Source organism: Danio rerio, chromosome 22 (assembly GCF_049306965.1).
Source record: "Danio rerio strain Tuebingen ecotype United States chromosome 22, GRCz12tu, whole genome shotgun sequence".
NCBI classification, from domain to species: Eukaryota; Metazoa; Chordata; class Actinopteri; order Cypriniformes; family Danionidae; genus Danio; species Danio rerio.
Window position 1 is genome coordinate 19,237,501 of NC_133197.1, and position 10,591 is coordinate 19,248,091.

At 39.2% G+C, this 10,591-nt stretch overlaps 1 long non-coding RNA gene across 1 annotated transcript; it reads left to right on the plus strand.

Annotated features, from left to right (window-relative positions):
• The first annotated feature begins 4,383 nt into the window (after positions 1-4,383).
• LOC141380109 (uncharacterized) lies at positions 4,384-9,041 on the plus strand. The gene is made up of 3 exons (XR_012397556.1): positions 4,384-4,463; positions 7,227-7,371; positions 7,495-9,041. It is a non-coding gene; the product is annotated as an uncharacterized lncRNA (long non-coding RNA).
• Positions 9,042-10,591: the final 1,550 nt, after the last annotated feature.

Consider the following 10,591-nt stretch of genomic DNA (forward strand, 5'->3'; position numbering starts at 1 on the left):
GTTTTTATATTGATATTCTTGTGCACTACAAAATTATTTATAAAATTTTAGTACTATTTTTTTTCTTGCAATTAATAAACGTTTAATATTTATTTATTTTGTCATTTGTCTGATTATTTTCGTTACAGAATGTGTATGCAGTTTGCACTTTATTCAAAGGTTAAACACAGTGCTTACACTTTGTGTTTACATTATAGCCTGTGTTTGCTGTTGTATAAATTCAAATGGTTGTAATACCATATATCAAGTACCAATGTAATACCAAAAGGTTTTATAAGGTGTATAAATACGGAGTCGCGCCAGCTCCGGGCCGCAGCGCACATTACCCTCGCGCCGATTTCGGCGCGGATGCGCAGCGTCGGCTCGCTTACGGCCGCCGCATCTGGCCCGCTTGATTCGGGCCGGAATCGGGCAGTGAGTCCACAGGCATCCGGCCCGAGTCCGGCAGCCGGAGTTGGGCCGAGGGGTAAGTCTTCGGCAGGCGACAATCTAGCCGGAACTGGCCCGAGTGTATTTTGCTATCTGGGTGCAGTCTGCAATAATACACAAGCCATGTAACATTCAGCCTCAAAAGCAGGTTACAAAGTTCAAGTAGTTCAGATTTTAGTTGTGAGAGGGTTTGTAAGTGTTAAAAGAATGACACAAAAATAACTGTATTAGGAAATGTTATTCACATACATTCTCACAAAACAAAACAAAAAAACTCTGTTGCAAGCATACAGTTCAAAGTGCCATGCATTAAGAGTACAATAAAAAAGGTGTTCTGTAAAAGTTTCCCGACAATCCAAAACAATAATAATACACAAACTTGAATGCAGTCCACAATGCAGAGAAGTTTGGAAGCTGTTAGTAGACCTCTTGTGTTAATGGGTCATGCTACACATTGTATTGTTTCCTGCTTCCTGTCAGATGACAGGTCTTCATACTGTTAAACTAAAACGTTAAGAGGAATAAAATAGACTGACATGAAAAACCGTGTGGACTTCATGGGATTAATATGGGCTGTTCACTAATGTGGGCTACTACATAAAACCCGTACTGAGCCCACACTGAATCTTTTAGATTTGGTGTGGGCTAGTCTTAGCTCACTGAGCCCACAAAAAAAGCCAGCATGGGCCCTGCAGTTTTGGTGGGGTGAAATGCCACATTATGATTTTGACAATATAATTCCAGGTGGAGCACATATTCAATTCAATTCAATTCAGCTTTATTTGTATAGCGCTTTTACAATGTAGATTGTGTCAAAGCAGCTTCACATAAATGGTCATAGTAACTGGAACAGTGTAGGTCAGTTTTTAGTGTTTAAGTTCAGCTCACCTCAGTGTGATTTAAAATCATTACTGAGAGTTCAAACACTGAAGAGCAAATTTATCGATGCGTAGCTCAACCAATCCTGAACCATGCATGTTTATAAGGAAAGCAAAACCAGGCCAAGACATTAACCCTGAGGAACCCCTAATAACTAATATGTAACTAACTAATATGTGTAAGCAAAAGTTCTGGTCACGCTTTATTTTGAGGTTCTGTTCGTTTAATTTCAGTTACATTGCATCTACATTCATTGATTCATTCATTCATTTTCTTTTCGACTTAGTCCCTGTTTTTATCGGAGGTCGCCACAACGGAATGAACCGCCAACTTATCCAGCACATTTTTACACAGCGGATGCCGTTCCTGTCACAACCCATCTCTGGAAAACATCCACACACACTCATTCACACACACATACTGTACACTACGGACAATTTAGCCTACCCAATTCAGCTGTACCGCATGTCTTTGGACTGTGGGGGAAACCGGAACCCCCGGAGGAAACCCACACGAATGCAGGGAGAACATGCAAACTACAAACAGAAATGCCAAGACTTGACCCAGCGACCTTCTTGCTGTGAGGCAACAGCGCTATCTACTGCGCCACTGCGTCGCCGTATTGCATCTACATGCCAACTAATTCTCGTTAGATTATGTGAGATTCTGTACAAAGCAGATTTCACAACTCTACCTGCATTTAGAGGGATACAAAGTTAGCATTAGCTCTACTATAAAAGATCTGGGTGTCATATTAGACAGCAATTTCACTTTTGAAAATCATATATCCCATGTCACAAAATCTGCCTTCTTTCATCTGAGAAATATCGCCAAGTTTTGAAGTATGCTATCCATCTCAGATGCAGAAACACTAATTCATGCTTTTATGACTTCTAGGCTGGATTAATGTAATGCTTTGTTTGCTGGCTGCCCAACATTCTCTATTAACAAACTTCAGCTAGTACAAAGTGCAGCTGCCAGAGTTCTTACCAGGTCTAGAAAATATGATCATATCACCCCAACTGTATCCTCCTTACACGGGCTCCCTGTTAAGTTTCGTATTGAATTTAAAATATTACTTCTCACCTATAAAGCTCTAAACAATCTAGCTCCTGTTTTTCTAACCAACCTTCTGTCTCGCTACAATCCAACTCGCTCTTAAAGATCTCAAAATTCAGGGCTTCTGGTAGTACTTAGAATAGCAAAGTCGAGTTAAGGAGGTCGCACCTTCTCATTTATGGCTCCTACACTCTGGAATAGCCTTCCTGATAATGTCCGAGGCTCACACACTCTCTTAGTTCAAAACTAGATTAAAGATGTATCTTTTTAGTAAAGCATACACTCAATGCATCACATAGTGGTATGATGCATGAATGTGCTCCATGCAGGTTTTTGCATCTCATTTATATACACTAAGAACAGCAGCTATGCTAATTCTTCTCTTTATTCTCTATTTTCACTTGGGAATACTCATCCCGAGGCCCCCAGAGATTATGCAGTGCCACTGAAGTAATCCAAGGCCTGTGAAGAGATGATACCAAGGTTTCCACATTCCCGGACCAGGGGCCTCATGTACGAATACTTGCGTGGAAATCTTACTAAAACATTGCGTACGCACGAAGCTGTAAATTTGCGTACGCAGAAAAAAAATTCAGATGTATGAAACACTGCGTACGCCGAATCTCACGCATATTCTTTTGTACATCTGAATGAACGTGAAACTGAGCGCAACATGCACGAGCACAAAACCCCTCCCTGCCTCCTCCCCCGTATGAATATGCTAATGACTATGCTAATGGAAAAACCCAACGAAAAAGCAACGGCAAAATCAAGCAAAAAGAGAAACTTTGAACAGAATGTGAAATGGAGGTGCTGCTTTCGGAGGTAGACCGGAGAAAAGCGGTGTTATTTGCAAGTTTGTTCTCCGGAATTAACAACAAAAGAAAAAAATAGAGTGGGAGTTTAGCTGATACGGTTAACACAGTTGGGTCTGAACATCGCACTGAGTGCATTTAAAAAAGAAATAGTGTGGTTTATAACTGAAAAATGTTGCGATACCCTAAGCGGTCTCAGTGGCGCACCTCATAAGAAGCCTGAGATCATGTACAGATATATTCGAGCGTAAACTCGGCTCGAATCCAGCGTCTGATAAATTCTTTCTTCTTTTTTCCCCCGCTACATATCAGATTTTGCCCACTATTTATCAAGAGAAAGACAAGTAGGAATCATCAATAAGTTTGTGCATCATATTTTATTTGCACATTTATTGAATGGAAATGTTTCTGATTCACGCATGCAAATTCATCTTCAGATAGTGTCTTTATAGCAATGTGTGTGCGGTAGATCGCTCAGATTACATTGCGACTGCTGCAATTTGCGCTTTAATGTTTAGCTGGTCAACTGTATGGTATGGAAATCTTACATACCTACTATATGAACCCGTCTCATACAGCTGCCATTGCAAGGATCAGACACTTTGTAGAGAAGAATTTAACACAACTGCCTCTAGGAGTCGCCAATGGAAATAAAACAGACACGCACAAAAAATGTGCGTACGCCTGCCAGAAAGCTGCCGTGAACCTGCGCACATTCCCACGTTCAGTTCATTGTTAGTAAATCCAAACGTGAGCGATTCTGAGCGTGAAACCTGGCGTACGCAAAGTTTTTGTGCGTACGCAGCGTTGATACATGAGGCCCCAGGCCGTATCCTGAACAGCTACTGTGAAATTTTCCTTCCTGTCTATATACTGTAATTTTATATATTTTGTTTGAAAATTTCATTGATCTGTTGATTTGTTACTTGCTTTATTTTTCATAAACTACATTCTATCAACTCTTAATTGAAGGCTCAACCGCTTGACTATTTCTAGCCTGATTCTGACACTAACACAATAGTCTAATTCTCATGCATAGGTGATTTGTACGGTGTGATTTGAGCTGTTTAATAAATGACGCATGGAATATATTTATACTATCAGTGTTTCTGACACCAAAAAAGTTGAGAAAAAACAACGTAAAGGAAGCTCAACTTCTCCACCCTTTTTGATATATATACAGTGTTGTCATTGAGAGCCCACTGATAGTCTTTATCATGGCCATCATCATCATCTCTCTGCTCCTGCTGGTTTCTCTGGTGCCACACCTGACCTTCAGTGGTGAGATTTTACTCATTGATTGTGTTTACATATACATCAGTAACTACTAACCTTAATCTGAATAAGACAATAATATGATTAAGTTATTTACATATGTTCCCATTTTATTTGATGTTATAGTACATAGTTCAAGTAACATCATTACATCAACATTAAACCCTAGTTTCCGTTTTAAACAGTTTGTGTTCCTCATGGTACCATATGTGATTTTGGGCATTTCATTTCTTAATTTTGCGACAAGTTCAAACTACAGTTAATTTCTCTAATCATGCAAACAGCCAATGGTAGATTCAAATTCTCAAGCAACATCCACCATTTAATTCCTTAACTTTTCAATCAGGCTCCCCCAAAACAAAACCGGAAGTTCTAGATGAGAGTAAGGTCCGTGTACGTTTTGTTCATTTGTTTTCCAATTTTAAACGGAATAAAGGAAATGGAGAAAACGGCCGTTTTTTTGTTTTTCTTTAGCTCGCGAGAAAGCGAAAAAACCAGATTTTGGCTGGATTTTCGTTTTTTGGTTTAGGGTAGGACAACGGATAAAATACAACTTTAAAATTCATTTTACACATGTAGGCGGTGCTAAAATGCCCATTTTCCTCTAATTGGTCAACCAAATCTGCGCTCGTGATGTCGTCCTCAAAATAAAAGTCTTACACGCAGGTTTTAATTATTATTATTTAATTATATATATAAACAAAGTTTACATATTTTATCATTTGAACCACACAAAGTTAGCAGGCTTACATTCATTGCGTATGTATAAATTAAATAAACATGCAAATCAGCAGTATTCTTAGACATTTGTCATTAAAATAAGGTCATAGTTCACTTTCTCAAGAAGAGCAAATGTCAAATTTTTAGCGCAACGCACATGCAGCGAGCTCATCTGTTTGTCGGAACTACTAGACACTATTTTTTATCAACTATAATGTGTTTAATTAGTTAATTTGAAATTTATTTCATTATTCCAGCAATAATTGTTGAGTGAAAGAATGCGCTAGAAATATGCATTGCGGCTCACTTTATTGTACAGGCTTATTGCACTTAAACTTTTTTAGGTTCGGCTCTCAAATTAGTAAGGCAGGGGCGGACTGGGACAAAAATTCAGCCCAGGCACTGTTGCCACACAAGCCCACATTACCACACCGACACAGCCCCACCCACGGACACACACATTAACTATTTATTTTGGTGTAAAGAGAGTGAAATAATTTGACATTCTTGCCAGATTTTGATTATGTCCGGGTAATCTTGGATTGGGTCGGCCCATCTTAAAACCAGGCGGCAGTTGCCGATTGGGCCAAATGCTTAACAATTATTATTATTATTTTTATTATCATCATCATAATATCACATCTAGCAAGAGATAAAAGCTGTCTGCACTTAAAAACTTTTTTTTTTTTTAAACTGACCGGCCCACACTTAAAAATTGGTCCGGCCCTTCTGGCATTTGCCAGAATTGCCAGATGGCCAGTCCTGGTCCTGGTGCTGGTCCAGTCCAGGTGCTGCTCGGAAATGGCTATCTTTGCTCTGCATCAGGTGCACAGCTGCAAGAAGCTTGGCAGTGAACTATGACCTTATTTTAATGACAAATGTCTAAGAATACTGCTGATTTACGTGTTTATTTAATTTATACATACGCAATGAATGTAAGCCTGCTAACTGTGTGTGGTTCAAATGATAGAATATGTAAACTTTGTTTATATATATAATTAAATAGTAATAATTAAAAGCCTGCGTGTAAGACTTTTATTTTGAGGACGACGTCACGAGCGCCAATTTGGTTGACCAATTAGAGGAAAGTGGGCGTTTCAGCACCGCTTACATGTGTAAAATGAATTTTAAAGTCGTTTATCCGTTTTCCTACCCTAAACCAAAAAACGAAAATCCAGCCAAAATCTTGTTTTTTCGTTTTCTCGTGAGCAAAAGAAAAACAGAAAAACGGCCGTTTTCTCCATTTTCTTTATTCCGTTTAAAAATGGAAAACAAATGAACAAAACGTACACGGACAGAGTAATCACCGCTTCCCGCTTGCACCAAAGATGTGCTATCTTGCTTGAAGCCATTCTCAATTTTTTGTCATTAACGCCTCCCGTGTGTTATCCTGTCCCAAAACGAAGTGAAAAGTACTACAAAACTGTAGCCAGTCACCAGGCTATCGGAAGTGTCTGAGTTTCATGTCATTTCAGATGTTTAATTTTTGACCTCAAATGCAGCTTTGCAGTTTCACTTTCATTCTGTAACATTTCATTTATGCCCCCGTGACAAACTGCGGTATTGGATGTGAGTATGAAGTAAGCACTGGTGGAAGAGTGTTGTTTTAATGGAATTTGATACCACACGCTGAATAGAAAGAAAAAAACTTCCACATTTCACAATGCAGGTGTCTGTGGTCCTTTACTGACTCGGTAGGTGCAGAGAATAGAGTCAAACAGCCAGGTGCATATGGAATATCCTGTCGCCAATTGGGATGAAAAGTCCTACAAAACGGTAATAGAGATTAAGGTGTTTACATGTCTGTACTGCACGTCAATAATACAACTAAAACAGGAATACTCCACGTCTTAATTCGATTTCTGTTTAGTTTGATTATGATTTAAGTTGAAGTACGGTAATCAAATATCGCTGTTTACACAGTAGATTTTTAATCAGAGTATTGTCTTTATCATATTAAAATCGGAGTATTGATGTCCATGTAAACATGCTCAATATTTTATTTGTATGTGGTTACTAAGTTGACTGATAACACTATTTTGTTCCCAGCTCATGTGGGCATAGTGAACGGCACAGAAGCAAAACCTCATTCCAGACCTTACATGGTTTCTCTTCAGAAGGGCTTTCAACATGTCTGTGGTGGATTCCTCATTTCTGAAAAGTTTGTCTTGACCGCTGCACATTGCCGAATGGGGTATGACTTTAATTTAGTCTAAACTGCAATGCATAACATCAAAAATCATCTTGTCAAAGAATCATATATAAAATATAAAATGATGTATTGATTTTAACACTTATAAAAATATTTGTTTTTTAGAACAGGAGGCAATTGGGGTGGCTCGCTCTCTTGCGAAAGTTAGCCGCGATCTTAGCTGTGCAACGGTCATGGCATCGCAATGACGACATGAACCGCCCGCGAGCACCGCATTTACATGCTGGACCCCCAAACATGCAATGCAGTGATCGTGTCCATCATCCGGAGCCAGGAAACCCCCGCATCCAGAAACGCACAGTCGGAGCGCCATCCTGAAAAGAACGTGCTGCACGACTGTGTTGCTCTTTTAGGAAAGTTTGCAACAATACGCACCGCTCTGGAGGACCGGACCCAAAGAACCGCAGGCAAGGGAGAAACCCAGCTCGACCGTCTGCCACCGCGAAGACCCACTCTGGACCGGGAGACACACTCGTTCGCTCTGAAGTGCTGAACAGCAAGAGGAACCCTCATCGACTCACTCAGAAAGGATCTGAAGCGAAAAGGAAGGCGTTTGCTGGCTTCAGGTGTGCTTATATGCTGAGATAATTGCAGATGCCGCACACCTGCGCAAGCTTACGCTGCCAATTAATTTCGTTCAACACTCTCCAGACAAGCGGCTTCTGATCCGAATCCTCCCATCGTGGATTTCATCCACTTATGGCACTGAAGTTCCCCAACCGAAGGGGAACCACCGTTATACAATAACTTGCCTAATTAACCAAACCTGCCTAATTAACCTAGTTGAGCCTTTAAATGGCACTTTAAGCTGTACAGTCTTGAAAAATATCTAGTAAAATATTATTTACTGTCATCATGACTAAGATAAAATAAATCAGTTATTAGAAATGAGTTATTAAAACTATTATGTTTAGAAATGTGTTGAAAAAAATCTTCTCTCCGTTAAACAGAAATTGGTAAAAAAAAAAAAAAAAAGAAACCTGGGTGTGTGTTTGCATGGGCTAATAATGCAGGGGGGCTAATAATTCTGATACATAATAATACATAATTCTTATGTATACAATGTGTATTCTCTAATTATAATTGACAGAAACAAGAGATTGCTTTGTAAATATATTTTATAAAGGCCCAACACTTGAACATTTGCAGCTTCACATCTGACTGAAAAGAGGAAATATGCATATCTTGTGTTTCGTACATAATCTGTTTAATAAATAGTGCAAGGAATAACACAAATGATATCTTCATACTATCAGTGTTACTGACACTCCAAGCTGAGAAAAAAAAATATTACTCTCCATTTAATATGATAACTGACAGATGACTGATTAGGAGATCAGCTGCATTATTCATGTTACAATTAACATTTAGCTAATATTAATTAATGCTTTAGACGTGTTTAAAGTTCATGTTAACTAATATTGTTTGCTAATATTAACAAACTGAATTATTATTTTGTAAAACTCACGTGTAAGGTGCCACTACATGACACAATCTTATCAAGGTCAGTTTTATTTGTATAGCACCTTAAGACAAGTTAAATGTTGAAGTGCTTCACTGACAAAAATTACAAACAATTTGAGAAACAGGACAGTATAAATTACAATAAAACTTTAATATAAAAAGAATTGTGAGTTACAGTTATGAGTTCTAAAAAGTAAATAAAAAGAAAAATATACTGTTAAAATCTGAAAAATTAAAACCCCTTTTAAAAAAACATTCCTCAAGTTTCATAAACTAATTTCGAGAGGAGCACGTGATATGATTGTGCACCGCTGGCCACTCATCCGTAATCAGTAATAATCCAATCAGAATGATCCTAGCTTAATATAAATAGATCACTTTCTCCTTATTGCACTATCTTCGTTTTGGAAGAATGCTTCCCGCTACAAACGCTCCAGCATTTAAACTACGCTTCAGCATCATTCTACCTTTTGGCATGGAAGAACAAACAATCAACAACAACAACAACAACAATTCCTCCAACAAGAACCCCGCTCTCCTCAAAACTCTAGCAGCTGCCTCGCCAGCAATCGAGCCAGAATCCCCGCAAGAAGCCGGCATATCAACTCTTCCATCTTCTACTTCATCTGCCCCTCACTACACAAGCCACAACTTCGTCTAAACTTATGACGCCGGCGATTCAAGCCACCGCAATGAAGCCGAACTTACTGATCACCTAACGTTAGCGGTCCACTTTCGGTAACGTGCATGCTTTAAAGCAGGGGTGTCAAACTCAATTCCTGGAGGGCCGAAACCCTGCACAGTTTAGTTCCAACCCTGCTCCAACACACTCACCTGTAGGTTTCAAACAAGCCTGAAGGATTCGATTAGTTTGATCAAGTGTGTTTAATTAGGGTTGGAACTAAACTGTGCAGAGCTGCGGCCCTTTTGGAACTGAGTTTGACACCTGTGCTTTAAAGGGAAGTCTGGCGAGTACAGCGTGAATAGAATGCTTTAAATGAAGAACTCACCTCTCAGCCTCCCGCTGGTCAGCAGATCCATAACATTCTGACAGCTGAAATAGTTTGAAGCCAAATGACCAGGCAATCTAATCCATAAACATTAGTCCACAACACCTTCATTCGTCGATATACATCCGTGGAAAGGTGCACTGATATCCAAACCAGCTGCTGGTGAGAGTGGAGCCATTCTTTTTTACGCATAAATATTGGCTGTTTCTCAATTCCAAGAACGCAGAGAACGGACTTGTGTTTTTGTGGAGACCGGTCTTGCCAGGTGTCCTCGGAGGAACGAACTCAGGAGACCGCGAGGGCAGAGAACGCGTCCTTTGAGAAATGGGATGCTGCGTTCTTTCTGATGGTCATGTGACCTTCACGTGTTTTAAATGGTAAACTATTTAAACATTACAGCATTTATACAACGATTTATTGTTTTTCCCCTTTTCAAAATATATACTTAGCATAAAACATTATAAATATATGTTGCACAATATAAATAAAACAGATTTTAATACGAATTCCAGCAAACAAACAACCCTTAATGTGTTTATTTCTTTATTAAGATGTCCATGGTAATGTTTACTTTCACTGTTTCATTTAGGGAAACTCCTGAAGTAAATAATTCATATCTATGAACTTTATTAATAATAATAGATAAAATGCTGCGCTTCCCACCTCCAGTCGCAATGACTTCTGGGACTTCCAGAGCGAGTTTGGTGCTCAAGTCTGCATCGGTGCGT